The 7,098-nt window shown below is 38.8% G+C and overlaps 1 long non-coding RNA gene across 1 annotated transcript; it reads right to left on the bottom strand.

Moving 5' to 3' along the window:
- Nucleotides 1–4,534: 4,534 nt before the first annotated feature.
- LOC112456089 lies at nucleotides 4,535–6,677 on the bottom strand. The gene is made up of 3 exons (XR_003040920.1): nucleotides 6,019–6,677; nucleotides 5,096–5,243; nucleotides 4,535–4,918 (listed from the first exon to the last, which is right to left on the bottom strand). It is a non-coding gene; the product is annotated as an uncharacterized LOC112456089 (long non-coding RNA).
- Between the last annotated feature and the right edge of the window lie 421 nt (nucleotides 6,678–7,098).

The raw sequence follows: 7,098 nt of genomic DNA, 5'->3' as shown, positions 1-7,098 counted from the left end.
TTACTTTTATACTACATCAAGACATATTATCTAAGACAACCAAATGATGTAGTTGCCATAACAATATTTGTAGTTGAAGTATCAAGAAATATCAAGAAAATAGGTTGGTTGCAGTAATCAGGTATCGTCACTGCTGCAACAATAGTCACTCAACAATCGCACTGTGGCTGCAGCAAACACATAACTGGTTGTTCCGTATTTTACTATTGAATCTGGTTGGCACAACCAGATTTATGTGTGAGTCAACCATACTGTTTTTTTGATGTAGTATAAGACCAATAGTTGCTATAGCTCGTCAGCAATTGCAAATGCTACCATAAATATAGTCGTAGATACTATAAATTTCTAGTTATCAGAAGCAGATGTTTTGATACTATTTCTAACAATAGAAATTCAGAAAATCGAAAATTCCAAAAAATCTGAAACTGCAGATTTGTAGTATATATACATATGTATATAGATGACCCATCTATGGGCAAATTATGAAATTCTATGATGAACTCTTGTAGTGTATAAATATTTGTACACCGTCATTGCTTACTCGTCACATATAAATGCATCAAGTTGAAAAATATATGTTACAAATCGTTCTCTTATTGTTTAAGATATCTTTTTGCTTTTATTCCATGCTAAAAATGTCAAAAATTTAAACACTGAGAAGCGTGTTAACATTAAAAATATTTATACCCCCCCCCAGTGCTCATATATACTTCATATATATATAATACAAGAGTGTCGACTACCAAGAAATGTAACAAGAAAATCGAGGACGGTACAATCTATCCCTTCGGATATCAGCAATTGTAATCTTTTATATTATTTAGTGGCATTTCGTTATACCCCTGAATTTTTAACAACCAATCGTTTTAAGAGCGATCTGTGTAACAGGTTTCGCGTTCTCAGGGTAATAAACTATAGATAGTTTAGTCCTTATTTGTATTGTCGATGTCAGAGCTTTACGACTTTCATCGGCTTCATTGTACAATCTATTGTAGCACCAAAGCTTTGCGACTAACAATATACTTAAGCAGTATAAAACTCCCAAGCTCCCCAAGCTTGACGACCAATTTCAAATTTAATTTCTCCTCCGAAAGATAGCCCAGTTTCTCCGTACAAGCCCCACTCGTGCGGGAGGTGCAGTTTGGAATATAAAAATTCCTGTGATCAGGTGAACTCGAACCTGGTTCCTCGGGGTTACAAGTCTAGCGCTTTACCACAAGACCACACTGCCACCCAGCCCGCTTTAATTTTTTAATTTAATTTAATTTAATTTAATTTTTAATTTATGGGATGTAAGATGCAATCGGGGCCACACCCATTGTAATCCCGTACTTCGTGTACAAATATATATTCTTGTTATTTGTTTTCATAAAAGCAATTGCAAGTTAATTACCCTCATTAATTCAAATCCCAGCAAAAGCTTTCCAAATCCGAAATACTGGTGCGCGACTTCGTAAAGGGCGTTTTCAATAACAACGCATTATCGCAGTGGAAGTACAAAGAGTACAAGTACAAAGTAATGATTTTTTCTCTGAGTGTAATAAAGTTAACCATATTATTAAAGAAATTATTATTGTGGCTAATAGCTTTCTGAAAACCTGGGGCCACCCCCAAGTGTATTGGTTTGAATTGGTTGGTCACTGTTCTACTTTGGTAACTCAGGTAATGTATCGTATTAATTACACAAGTAGTAGCGCAAACGTATTTAGTAAGTGCTCCATTCTACAACCGTAATTGAATTCAATCTCATCGCGTACGCGACCGGACAGTTTTGTTAACTTATACTTGCAAAACTTATTTTTTTACGAGTTTTGTTATACCTCCGCGCATACCTTTTGAAGACGCTAGAAACATAGAGAAGATTGGACCCGATTTCGAGAGGGACACACGGACGGAATTATACTCGACGACATGGTCTTCCGTAATTGAGTCCCGGAGACCCTTCTCCATACTATGGAGAGAGAGACGGATTTTACGCAAGACGTAAAATACTCCGCAGTCAGGGTGCCGGCCGGGATACGTAAGATTGTATGTATCAACTTAATGCAGACGTTTTGGCCGAAAAAAATCCTCCAATGCACGAAAGAGACAATCGAGGCGCGTATAGAAATTCATTATTTCAATAAATCACTTTTCACTTTAAACCCTCCCAAACGTAAATTCGATGAAATGATTGGTGGAATGCAGTAGTAGCAGCAGCAGCAACAACATTAGTAGCAGTAGTACGACTGGTGCTGCTGCTGCTGCTGACAACCCTTCGGACAAGAGACACAAGAATTAAACTGGAAAAAAAAAATAAAAAAAATCTAGAAATTAGAAATATCGTCGTTGAATGCCAACCGTAAATTTTTTCTCATCGACGTGTATATACTAGAGACGAAATATTCGTAACACACGCGCACAATATGTTCCGTATGAAATAGGCTATTTGCTCCTTGAAGATTTAGAGCACAAATTAGGACCGTCAGCATTTACATTATTTCTTAGATCATGTTTTCAGAATTTTGAAAACAGCACATTCAAATGTAATATTTATATCGCCGAATTTATCAAAACTCCCAAGCTCCCCAAGCTTGACAACCAATTTCAAATTTAATGTCTCCTCCGAAAGATAGCCCAGTTTCTCCGCATGAGCCCCACTCGTGCGGGGAATGCAGTTTGGAATATAAAAATTCTTGTAATCAGGTGGACTCGAACCCAGTTCCTTACGAGTCTGGCGCTTTACCACAACACCACACTGCCACCCCTCTGAACCTGAATAAATTCCTGAAGAGAAATATCTCAGTATGTCATATAGCTGTGTGTCAGTGTTGGATAATTTAAAAAAAAATTTCCTGAATTTTCAACATGCATTTGCACGAATTTATCAATTTGACATACAATTTTAATTTTTCGTAAAATTTTTTGTGTGAGAAGAAAGTCGTTCGTAGCGAAATAACGTTCAAAATGTCCAAAAGTGTCCAAAATCTCAAAATGTGTTAATCAATAATTCTAAAAATCGCTTATTTCATTGTATAAAAACATATTATAAACTTATGAAAAGTCGAGAGCAACAAAGTGTAACATGCAATTTCAAAGTTAGTGCATTCCACGGAATATGGTTTGAACGAACACACATGGATCTGGTTAAAATTTGTCGTTTGTCTATTTTCTATTGCTGCAGCCACCGCGACACAAATGTCTGATTAATGAATTAGAATTAAATGAGAAATGTAGTCAATTGGACATACTTTTGTCGAGAGATAAGTAATACTTAACAAAATTATATCACAAAGTTACATTACCTAACTCAACCTAAGTGATATGTATTAATTCAAAAATCCAACCTAAGTGGTAGTAGCTTCAATTTTTCTTTAACAAAATTATTATATCACACATTTGTGTTACCTAATTTAATCCAAGTGACATGTATTTCAAAAAAAGATGTGAAATCTTTAAATTGCGCCAAATACAAAGAGGTTATACATTGTTATATATTGCTTTGAAAGATAATTGTTGTGCAACAATTTTAAAAAAATAAAACCCAAGTGGTACATATCTTTGTGTTCCCATTCAAGGGTCTTCCTATTCCAACCCAAGTGATAGTAGCTTTAATTCTATTTAAGAAAATTATAATATTATAAATAATCATTTTAATCACAAAGAATTAAAGAGGTAACAGTACAAAATAAAAATATTTAATTAAAATAAAATAATTTTTTTTTTGTAAAAAAACTTGGCGCTGTTTTTTTTACTCCCGTCACATTCTTCCCTAAATTATGATTTTTTTTATTCAATCAAAAATTTTAGTACTTTATTCTAGCAGCGCCAAGTTTTTTACAAGAAAAATTTATTTTATTTTAATTAAATATTTTTATTTTGTACTGTTACCTCTTTAATTCTTTGTGATTAAAATGATTCTTTGTAATATTATAATTTTGTTAAATAGAATTAAAGCTACTATCACTTGGGTTGGAATAGGAAGACCCTTGAATGGGAACACAAAGATATGTACCACTTTGGTTTTATTTTTTTAAAATAGTTGCACAACAATTATTTTTCAAAGCAATATATATATATTGTATTTGGCGCAATTTAAAGATTTCACATCTTTTTTTGAAATACATGTCATTTGGGTTAAGTTAGGTAACACAAATTTGTGATATAATAATTTTGTTAAAAAAAAATTGAAGCTACTACCACTTAGGTTGAATTTTTGGATTCATACATATCACTTAGGTTGAGTTAGGTAACGTAACTTTGTGATATAATGTGTGATTGTTGCCTTGACATTAAAATAGAAAAATCACTCACCAGCCGATGCGCAACAGCGGAGTTGTAATACTACGTTGATCAGATAAATTATCTGAAACATACAAATATTTTTACATTAAAGCATTGCAGTGCCCAAGATAATCGATATTTGTATTGTACGAGTAATGAATTAATGATTCGAGTATAATGTAAGAGCAAATCACGTTGCGCTTGAGAAAGTGACGGAATCCGCCACGGGACAGCAAAATAATAAACGAATATTATTCACCTTACGGTCGTTCCGCCGTTGCCCGATGCCTCCCAGGCCAGCTCCTCCACTCCGTGGTCCTTCACCGATGTCGCATCTCCGTCGACGCACTCACTCACGACATTCATGAGCGAAAATCGACGATATCGTCGCTTATAATCGCGCGACACTTTGCACGGCACTCCCGGTATTAATTTCGCGACGCGGCGCGTACTTTATTACACGATGATGGAAGGATTACGTCGGAGATGTCTGTACGATCCGCTCGACGATCCCGTCGACCCCTGATGCTCCGCAGGTAGACGCGACAAGCGAGTCTTACATGACGGAATTTCGTAAAACACATGGCCAACTTCACTCGCCAGGAACAACCGTCGCGTGGACGCTTCACTTGCTGCTTGTCAGGATTTTGCTTAACTGTAATCATAAATCATCGATTCATGAACATAGTATCTACCCTCCATGATCGCCAAATATCAATACACGATTAAATTACAAGATTGAACATACGACGATAGACTGCGATCGCTAATTAAACACGATATCGTCACTTATGATTAAGAGATAAGTAAGTTGATGCGTCACGGCACTTACCTCCGGCAAGCAGCGTCGTCTCGTTACCGGTCGCGTCGTCAATCCTACGGACGTCCGTTCCGTACGTGATTTCATCGTCGTGCGAACGACTCGTCGTGTAGTCAGTGTAGCATTGTTGCAAGCTGCAGGTGTTCATCAGTCGAGATTTCTATAACAGAAAAACAACCGTATGTAGTGGCACATACAATAAACATACGAATAATTAAAAAAAAATAGATCACCAGCAAATAAACAAATTAGTACAGACGAATCGAGATTACTCAACGAGATTACACCGATTAAGGGTCGATTCAGACACAGCCGTGCCGTATCCGTACCGTGCACGAAACAGAACATCAGACAAGGATACCTATTGTCTCCATCCTTGTCTAATTTTGTCTCCATCCTTGTCTGATGTTTCTGTTTCGTGCACGGTACGGATACGGCACGGCTGTGTTTGAATCGACCCTAACTCGAGACGAAGCATCTCGTATGACTTCCGTGGGCTCACTGGTTTTCTATATCTTGAATTCACTACTGACTAAACTCGCGAACGTTTAACAGAATTTAAATTAAGAAAGAGACCGTTTAAAAATGACTTTGTTTCATGGACACAAAACAAAACAGATGTGTAATAAAAATAACTAACGATTGGTATCCAAACAATATTTCAAATTAAAAGTATCTATTCTCTCTAGCAGGCAACGAACATTTGCAAATAATTTGAATCATCATAATAAAAATATTTATTTTATCACTTTGATGCATTATTTAATAGTTTTCACAACTTATTTTCGATATTTGTAACACTTAAAATATTGAAAATATGTTACTTTGAAACTGGCAAAACATATATATAACTCTTCCTCTCTTAAGGAAAGAAAGAAAAAGAAAAAATGAAACATCTGCAATGCTAATAAAAATATCTTAAAAAAATATCTTACAGAATTGTCGGGCAGAAATCTTGAGTCGCTCGGTTTCTCTGCGTGGCTCGCGAAACGAAGAGCGATGAATGACCACCCCCATGATCGGAGATCTTGCACGCGACCGACAAATATCTTGCTCGCGAGGCAGATGAGCGACCGCGAACACGGAGACGTGCGAGAGACTCAGGCTCACTTGGGTTACTCGGGGACGCGATAGCGGGCACGAATTTTACATTAAATCACAGAGGTACGAGGCGCGGTAGCCGCGTTTCACAATGTACAGCGCGGCGCGCGGCATGACAAGATGGCCGCGAGCGGGGTCGATATCGGGATCGAACTCCCGGCGTTGATTTTATAAGAAATGATCGACAACTCTCACGCTCGGTGATCGCGACGCTCGAGATAGAGGCACTCGCGAAAACCGGATTCGCGTCGTGGTGGGACGGTTTCGCCGTCGACACGGGTCTTTCGCCAAGGATCACGTTACCGCACGCGGTGATCACGTGATCCGTCTGTGTGCGTCGTCCCGTCGTATTACGGCGACGAAAACTCGGGAAAAAAGATGTTTCGCGCGACGACCAATCGAGCGGATGCAAATCGCGACGAAACTTGGGCGCACGATGCAAGCACGGATGCACTGAGCGCACTCAACTTTCCGGAATTCGCGACCGGGTACGCGCGCGACGAAAACCGGCTCATTCTCCGTTCACGTGAACGGAAAAGCTATCTGAGATGTTTCACGCAGCGACCACTCGAGCGGGTGCGGCTCGCGATGAAACTATTACAGACTTCGCGCAATTACTTTCGGCACTCCCGATAATATAATTGCTACGAACGGCCGGCTCGACTTTCTCCTTAGCACGGCAGAAACGGAAGAGAGCGCGGTCCGCGGATGGCTGGCTGATGGGAACTGTTCCCCACTCCCCACCCCTCATATTTCACATTCCTTCGCGTGCCGGGCGCGAGGCGCGGGGCGCGACGTACGCCGAAATTACTGGCGCGCGACAACGAAAACACGCGATTGGCCAAAATAATGAGGTGATCCTCGAGCGTTTGAATTCCGAGAAAAGCTCCCTGGCGACGGCGACGAACAAATAG

The sequence above is a fragment of the Temnothorax curvispinosus genome, unplaced genomic scaffold (assembly GCF_003070985.1).
Source record: "Temnothorax curvispinosus isolate PA1 unplaced genomic scaffold, ASM307098v1 QBEX01006646.1, whole genome shotgun sequence".
Classification (NCBI taxonomy): Eukaryota; Metazoa; Arthropoda; class Insecta; order Hymenoptera; family Formicidae; genus Temnothorax; species Temnothorax curvispinosus.
This window is presented reverse-complemented; position numbering and strand designations above follow the sequence as displayed.